Source organism: Equus quagga, chromosome 2, assembly GCF_021613505.1.
Source record: "Equus quagga isolate Etosha38 chromosome 2, UCLA_HA_Equagga_1.0, whole genome shotgun sequence".
Lineage (NCBI taxonomy): Eukaryota > Metazoa > Chordata > Mammalia > Perissodactyla > Equidae > Equus > Equus quagga.
The window spans coordinates 97,083,417-97,092,431 of NC_060268.1; positions in this window are offsets into that span (position 1 = coordinate 97,083,417).

Sequence of the window (9,015 nt, forward strand, 5' to 3'; positions counted from 1 at the left end):
AGAGAAAGGCCCACCTTGCTGCCAGGCCTGTGCCCAGGACTGCAGAGCAGGCGGAGGCGGCCTGCACCATCTGGATGGGGCCGGGGTGCAGGGGGCGGGGGAGCTGGGCTGGAGACACAGGCAGCTCCTGGAGTGGGCGGTGCTACTCCCCTTTGAAGCAGGAACCCTTTGAAGTTGTGCCAGGCAGAGGCCACTGCCCATATCTGGCTCACATCTCTTCCCCAGCCTTTGTGACTCAGGAGGGCCTGGGACAAACTGCAGGCCTGCGTGGGTGCGGGCAGGGGGCCTCCAGCACCGAAACCCTCACCCTAGAGTACTGGGCAGCCCCTCCCATGGGCCCCAGATGGGTGGTGGGCACAGCACGGAACAGACGGCCTCCCACCCCTGGTGCACAGACAGCAAGGTCCTGCTCCCTCCACTGGCTCCCAGCATCCTGCGGGGCTGAGGGGCTGTGTGTGCATAGAGAAACGTTGCCAGTTCCACAGCTCGTTCAACGTCCAAGGTAGGAAAACGGAAACAGCATCTCTCTCAATACTCACATACTATTTCTACAATTAATAAATTGAATTTTTATCATTCTAACCAAGTCGATGTCTCTGAACATTTAAACATTAAATGTAACCAATTACACTCTTCCCAATTCTGATGATTCAGTCTCATAAATGTTTCAAACGCCTTTAAAAATCGACAGATAAGAACATAATCATCCCGAAACCGGATCTGCCTATTCATACCCAAACCTGTTGCAAATGCTAATGTGGGGATCTAAATTGGTTTCCTTATTGCCTGTAGTCAGCAGACGGAATAGAGGTTCTGTGACCACATCCCATGCGTCACTGCCCTGTCCTGGGGGCCTCGGAGAGCACGTCATGCTACACCTCCCATCGGAGGCCCCTCACCAGGGCTCCGTGCCACAAACTCTCCATTCCGGGCACAGCTGCTGGACCAGCGGTGGGTCCTGGACTCTAAGTCAGCGACCCGTGGGCTGGAGAGGCACCTGCAAGGCCTGCCGGAAGGTTCTGCCTGAGAAGGGGTGGTGACAGCTGAGCAGAGCCATCAGCAGCTCGCTCCTGGGGTACCCGAATGTGCCTCTCAGAGAGGGCAGAGGGCAGAAGCTGCTGGCGGAGGAGAAGCAAAGTGAGACCCCAGTGTCGGGGTGTGAATGATGATCCGGGAGCCAGCAACGTTGGGGCACGTGCAGCCTGTTCTCTGGGGAGCTGGGCTGAGGGGCTTCTTCCTTCCCTGCGTATCCTCACAGACAAAGGGGACAGGCAAACGATGTTCTAGGCCGAGGCGACGCAGGTGCACAGGACACAGCAGCGGCTCTGGATCTGGAGCTCTGTGTACGAGAAGTGAGGGGAGCAGGGGTGGGGGAGAAACTGAACCATGAGGCTGGTCCGAGCCAGGCCTTGCCTGACCCCACGGGGAGCCCGGAGCCCGGATCACTCATCCGTTGTCCAGAACCGATGAAAGGGGGCTTCAGGCCCTTGGGCACTTCCCTGCTGAGCTATCAAATTCAGCACCTGGTGCTGAGGGGCAGCCTGGCCGCCCCTGAGAGGTGACAGGCTGGTCCCGGGCGTGCGGGCGGCTGTGGTCAGAGATGCGGGCACCGCGACCAGGCCTGGTCAGCCTCCGTAGAAAAGGCACGTCCGAGGGTTTTGGGAGGGGATGATGAGGTCCGATTTTCAGCCCAGACCGGGGCTGGCGCTTGGAGAGACATCCGTTCTGGAGATGAACACGAGCTGCGGCCAGGGCACAGACGGTGTCTGAAGACTCAAGTGCGCCGGGGCGGGACAGCCGGCGGGGGTGAGCGAGGGCGAAGGGGGCTTGGTGCAGTCTGGAAAGAGCAGCGGCACTCACAGGAGGGGAGATCAGGACACTGGCAGAGAGGCTGGGCGCCATATGCGGTCCCTCCCGAGCGTGCAAAGAGGAGAGACAACAGAAAGGTGGCCAGGAGGAGGAGAGCCCGGCGGGAGACACGGGCTGCTAGCCCTCCTCCCTCCCTGGCGCACACAGCGAGGCTGGACCGGCTCCATGCTCTGCCGCCCGCCCCGAGGTGGCAGTGTGCACGCGCGGCAGCTGCCCGGAGAGTTCCCGGGATGCAGGCTCTCGCAGCGGACCGCGGAAGCCCAGAGCTGTGGGGACAGCGGGGGCACTGTGACGCCTGCGACCCGCCTCAGCTCCATGCTGCTTCGGGGGGCACGCCCTCTCCTCCCTTCCCGGGGTCTTCTTGGCCCCTCCTGCAGGGCCTGAGCACAGAGGTCCCAGGGACTGCGCAGACCCACAAATCTCTGTGTTCATGACTGTCCAGGGCACAGTCTTGGGTGGGAGATGGTGACAAACGGGGCACTCAGGTCTGGGCACAGAGCCGACAGTTCTGGTTCTTCTAGTCACTTGTGGGCTGAGCAGCTCCCTCTGAGCCTCATTTCCAAGTCTGTGTTACCCGTCGGGGCTTTGTGAAGATCAGCTCACATGAGATTATTCCAGAAGAAACACTCTAGGCTGCCAAGCGACTTTCGCACTGTGTGTATCCCATAGCTCCCTGAGGGGACACGGCTTCTAGGGGGCAGAGCTAGGGGTTAGCCAGGCAGTCTGACTCATCGGGCCTTGCTCTTGACCTCTCTGATCTGCTCCCTCTCCCTGATGCCTGGTCTGGCCTCATCTGGGGCTCCTTTTTTGGCAAAATCATCTTCCCCCATTTGCAGAAATTGCAGTGTGGTTGACTCACAGACAGTCAGGGCCGAGAGGGCCCTGGGCGGCCACTGACTGAAACTTCCTCTCTCCCACCTTCCGTTCATGGATGGGACAACTGAGCTGAGGGATGACGGGACCCTTTGCCACCACTGCCTGTGAACACGGCCTTAGCCCCCATCATGAAAATGTGCTCCACTGCGTCTCATGTTCACACACAGGCCCCATCACAATGCTTTAGGGTCTTGTAGAGGACACCGTCGGAGGGCAGGGGGCTCATGGCTGAGGCTGCAGACGCAAACAGGAGCAAGAGGCCCTGGGAAGTTTGCAGATTCTTTAAGAGAGATTGTTCTGGAACAAATAAAGCAGGCATTGGGTGACAGGCCCAGGAATCAATTTCTTTGCTGTTCACGTGTCCCCAGGGCTCCCTGACTTCTTTTTCAAGAAAGGCGGCATTAATTCAAAACTGGCTCTGGAGGGAAAGGTCTTCCCGAGGTGTTGGTGCCTGGCTCACTGCCAGTGCCTGCACCCTGAGTCCTTCATACCTTCATGGGGTGACCCATCCTCACACTGGCCTCTTGGCCTGACTTCCTCACCTTGAGGGCCGCTGATCCTTCCTTCCATCTTGAACACCCACTCCCACGGATACATGCCTCTGTCTGTCCACAGCCTTGTGCAACCATACCTGTGTTCTGCAGTCACTGAGGACCTTCCAGCCCCCAGCCCCATCTTCTCCTTTCTCCCATCTACCAGCCCCTCCCGCTGTCACTTCTCCCCCTACCAGCCAAGACTCACGAGACACCTCAAGAGCTTTCTTTCCAATATTCTTGATGCCTCTGCACCATTGTTTTTCTATCATGCCTTCCTGGAAAACCCTAAACTTTGATCAATTCTACTCTCTGTTCTCTGTGCCTGTAGGAACCCCAGCGGCCGAGTACTGATGAAGGCTGTGTATTCTGAGATGTCACTCTGACTTTGAGTCTCCATTCTCAGCTAAGCTCTCAATCCTTCCCCAGGCCCTCCCGCTTGGTCCTCCTCAGAAGCTTCTTTCATTCTCTCCCAAGTTTCTCTGAAATCCTTGGGTCCCACCCACTCCCACTTACCTTCAGCAGGTGACAATTCCTCCCATTTGCAGTAAAAATGGAAGCCTTCACTCAGAGGCCCCCCACAAAATGCACAAACATCCGCATCCTCACTCAGCTTTTCCTCCTTCCTCCTGTCGCCACGGAGGCCCCTCTGCCCTCGTCTTTGACTGCCCTCTTCTGAACCCCGATCCTTCCCATCTTCTTCAGCAAGCATTATCTCTCTTCCTCCAGACTCTTCAATCTCTCCTCTTCTACGGCCTCCTCCCTTCATCATTTAAACATATTCAAGTCTCTGCTTTCTTAAAAAAAAAAAATCTCTCCCTTAACCCCTCACCCTCATAGTCTTCCAGCTAACGACCTCTCTCTCATCTTCATTTATTCTTCAGTTTACTAGTGGCTGGCTTTGACTCCACTATCCCACTGGAGCAGCTCTCTGAGGCTGCCAACCCCAGTGGTCACTCCTCAGCCTGGTCTTGCCGGCCCTCTCTGAGCGCTGGAGACCAGGGATCACTCCTTCCTTTTTGAAACGTTCGTTTCCCTTGACTTCCACACACGCCACCCTTCTGGCTTTGCAGGTCCCTCACTGGCTGCTCTTTCTCCTTTCCTTGGTCCCGCTCCTCTTTCTCTTCCTGATCTCCTCCAATTTTGTCTTCTTCAGGATTCTGTCCTTGGTCCTCTTTGCTTCTCATCTCCCAGTCCCAGGATCATTTCCTCTACTCCCGTGGTTTTAATTATCATCCCTGTGCTGCTTTCTCAATATCCGTTCTCTTCTTCTTTCAAACAGGCTTGGAGACCTAATTTTTTTTAATTAGATTTTCCAGCCTCCCTTGGACCCACGGCTTGCCGTGTGACCAGACTTGGATAATGAGGCATAAGCAGCAGTCTGTGGGGAGCCCTGGGGAAGTTTTGCTTTCTAACATAGTCAGGTGCTGCAGAACACTTCAGTCAACGATGGGCCACGTGTATCAGGCCATTCACAGCCCTCAGTGTCCTGAGTCGACCTGGTTTCAAGTTCTTCTTTTTATTCTGTCAACAACCTGCTATCGTTCCAGTAACCTAAGCTAGTTTGAGTGGGGTTTTCTCACTTCCAACCGAAAAGTCCCGACTAATGCTAAGATCCTTGGTAGTCTGGCCCCAATAAGGCAGTATTCCCGGATAACAAATACAGAGCTCCTTACACCTTACAGGATGTTTTACAAACGTTATTTCACTTGATTCTTACTATAAGCTTGGGGGAGGGGGGTTGTATTATTATCTTGACTTTACAGATGAGAAAACTTGGGCTCAGGGATGCAAACTTTCTGCTCAGGATCAAGAGGCTGCGGATTAGGAGAGCTTGAATTCCAAAGGCCCCCTTGCGTTCAAGCTTCTTCCCCGTGCCCACCCCTGGCCTGGCCACACACAGGCGGGGCTGCAGAGCAGAGGCCAGAAGAGCACAAGCGGCCCTGGGACCAGACCACATCAGGACAGAGCGGTAAGGGGGAAGTCAGAGGAAGATAGAGGCCAAGCTTTTCTATTTAAAACTTTATTTACAGCCGACTTCGGGGCCAGGAAAGGAGAAGAAACTCTCAGCTTCTTTCTTTTCCTCCTTCCTGACTGCTTCTTGTTCCCATAATCCCAGTCCACAGGCCTGCAGTCTGCGCTACAATTCAGCTATACACTTGGCAATGACCGTTTGGGCTTCACCCCGAAACTAAGTCACTGGTTACAGTACAGCCCCTTTATGAGTTGGGACTGTGCGTGTCTCGAATCTTTTTATTTTTTAATAAAGGAAAATAAAGTGGGCCTGCTCTGAGTATCCCTGATGCTCTCTGAGGCCGCCCCATATTACTGTCAAAATGGGTCAGGTAGAGCTCAGCGGGTCTCGCGTGGCAGCTGCGAATGGCAGGTGAGTGTGATCAGTAACTGGCAAGAGAGGCCTGGTTGGGGGCGGAGTGGAGGCCACGCTGGCTCTGTGGGCATTTCCCTCCCCCTTTTCACGCCCTGCAGCAGTGTGGCCAACTGGTCCAGAAAGGAGCTGTGTCCCAGAGGCATCACCCAGTCCACAGTTCACTAGCTTGGCTTCACCCTCTCCTCCTCCTTGCTCCAAGCTCACGACCTCCTTCACAGGCAGGATTAAGCAGAAATCATCAAGTGTGAATGATCATTTTTCCAATCCCAACCTTCCTTGGAAACATCTTCTCTGCCTCCCCACCCCCCTCCTTATAATGGCGGACCTATCCTTCTATCAGAGGCGTCCTCTCCATGAGTGCCCATATCCCACCTCCTGTCCCCTTCTCTTCAGAATCATCGCCCCTGCCTTCTCTCCTGGGTCACTCCTGTCACTGCAAATCTGCTCTAGGAACTTGCATATTTTCACAAAACCCTCTGTGTTCTAAAAAAAGTTAAAATCAGACATGCGAGAAACAGAGCATTAAACAAGAAAGAAATTTCTTTCCTTCTCTCATATAGAAAGTCAAGAGGTGGGCAGCTGGGGGCAGGAATGGTGGCTCCTCAAATTTTAGGAGCCCAGATTTATTCTAACTCGTTCCGCTAACATCCTCAACATGTGGCCTCCACTTCCAACTCTAATATGGCTGCTGGAGCGTCAGCTGCCTATTTACACGTAACAGTGGGCGGGAAAGAGCGACAGCCGAGGGGAGCACACCGTTTCCCTTTGAAGCTGCTTCTCAGAAGCTGCACGTGGGCACCTCCACTTACCTCCTGTTGGCTGGAACGAGGCGTATTTCTGTGCCTAGCTGCGAGGGCGTCTGAGAAACTTGCTTTCGTTCGGGAAAGCCGCGGGGCCAGCTAGAATTGGAATTTGATGATGAAAGAAAAGGGGAAGAATGGCTGTTAGGGTCACCTAGCCATCTCTGCCAACCTTCCTGTGATTCTTTCTAGACCCCTCCCAGTTCTCCGGTCCCTGTCAGACACACTGTCCACACACGAGAGCTCTGCCATGGCCTGGCTGCCATGCCACTACTCCAGCGACACTGTCCGTACCATGTCAGCTGATGACTTCCATGTTGCCAGAGTCAGTGGGTCCTTCCCTCCTTGTTCTACTTGACCTCTAAGTAGCACATGACACAGCGGACCACTCCTTTCTGGAAGCACGTTCCTTCCCCAGTGTTCAGGATACAGCGCTCTCCCCTTTCCTCCCCAGCCTCTCTTTCTCAGTCTTCTTTCCTGCTCTGGCTCCTGCCCGCCTCTTCTGGGTCCCTCTTGAGCCCTCTCCTCTTCTGTGTCTACCTCCTCACCCTAGGCGAGTTGCTCAGATCTCATGGCCTTTACTATCTCTAAGATGATGCGTCCCAAGGCCCCACCTCCAGTCCAGGCCTCTCTTCTCAGCTCCTGGTGGCTGGACAATCGAATAGGATCTCTGACGGGCATCTCAAACTCAATATGGCCAAATCAGAACTCTCGATGTTCCTCCCTGAGCTGGAGCCCCTTTCCTCCAGGCTCCCCATCCAAGAAACGAGGCATTGTCCACCCTCTTACTCCAGCCAGAAACTTGAAAGTTATCTGTGGTTTCTCCATTTCCTCCCCCTGCATCCATCCTATCCATGTGTCCTTACAAGTCCATGTCGAAAATAGCATCTCTCAAGTCTTCATCTCAGCTTGGCCACCAATTTGGTCAAATTGCGGTTATCTTTGGCCTGGGCGGCCACAACAGTCTACTTGTCTCGTTGCTTTTCTTTTTGCCCGCCACCCACCCAATTTATTCTTCACACAGCAGAAAATCAGAACATGTTAGTCTTCTGCATAAAACCCTTCAATGGTTTAATAAGAAGTTTCCATTCCTAGACGCAGCCGTGCACGCCCTGGCCCCTGCCCACCTCCGCCCTTCATCCTGGTTCTCTTTCCCAGGCTGCTTCTCCAGACACACTGGTTCTGTCTCAGCATCTTGACATCTGGAGTACCGTTTTCCTGGCCTTGGCACATACTGCTCTCGACATGGATGTCTCCGCAGGGCTTTTCCCAAGGCGCTCTCCTCATTGTTTTGACTTCACTTTGAACATCAGCTCCTCAGAGACACCTTCCCAGCCCTTATTCCCTATCACAGCCCCTGGGTCAGTCCCAGTGGTCACTTCAACTCGCAATTATCTGTCTTCTCGCTAACAATAAGCTTTACCGAGCAAGGGTCCTCAGCTGTCTCGCTTACTCATTTACATGAAAACAGGGCCTGGCCCAGATCAGGCACTCAATCAAGCACTCACTGTCTGCGGAACGGGGACTGGACAGACAGGTGCCCCACGGAGGTCCCTGAGCTGTCTGGGGCATCACATTCAGGCTGCATCCCCCTTAATAAAAAAAACAGTGTCCTTTTCAAGATCTCCTCCCTACATTGGACGTAACCCATTGGCTGCGTTTACTGGCATCTGGTGCAACTAGCCTCCTAACCCAGTTCTAGCAGTCCCGCGTTTCCTGCTGCCCGGCATCGCAGACCACCTAGACCCCCTCCACCGAATAAGGTTTAAGAATCGGGCGCTGCCTGCGCCTCGCTTTGCAGACAGGCGGGCCGAGACCACACAGGTCGGCCGTTCCAACGCCAGACCCAGCCGGGGGGGCGCAAACACCCCTCCACCGTCCCTCCTCCCGTCCTCTCAAGAATCCTCCTAGCCATCTCCTTGGGAAGAAGGTGAGGCACCAATCTCAGCAGGCGGTCCAAAGAAGGCTCGGTATTTTTAGCACCAAGGCTGGAAGGAGCGAGTCCTTACCGCCCGGTTTGCAGAGAAATATGAAAATGTTAATTTCTACCCTTCTCTTGAAGCCTCTCCCCACCCCAGCATCCAGGGCCGGCACGAACACCTTCTCTTTGCAATACAGCCATCTTTCCTAACCCGGCGCCCCCCTCTACCCGGTCACCCCGTGCCCCTGGGGTGTCGCCTCTCCTCGGCCCCTACAATCGCGCTTCTGGCTCGGGACCGGCGGATCAGAAGCGAGGCCGGCGCGGCGTCCGCACAGCGCCCTCCACCGAGCGCCCGACAGCCACCAGCGCTCCGCCGGGGCCAAGCTGGGCCTGCGCCAGGCTGGGCCTGCGCCACGCACCCGCGGGGACAGGGCGGCCCCGCCTCCGGCCCCGCCCGAAGCGGGACAAAGGGGCGGGCGGGGACCAGGGTGCGCGGAGCAGCGGAGGGCGGGGCGAGCCGGGGATGGAGGGTGGCGGTGGAGGGGTGCGCAGAGGGCGGGCCTGGCGCGCAGCAGGGGCGGGGCGAGATGGGGGATGGGGGTTGGGAGTGGCGGTGCGCGGGGGGGG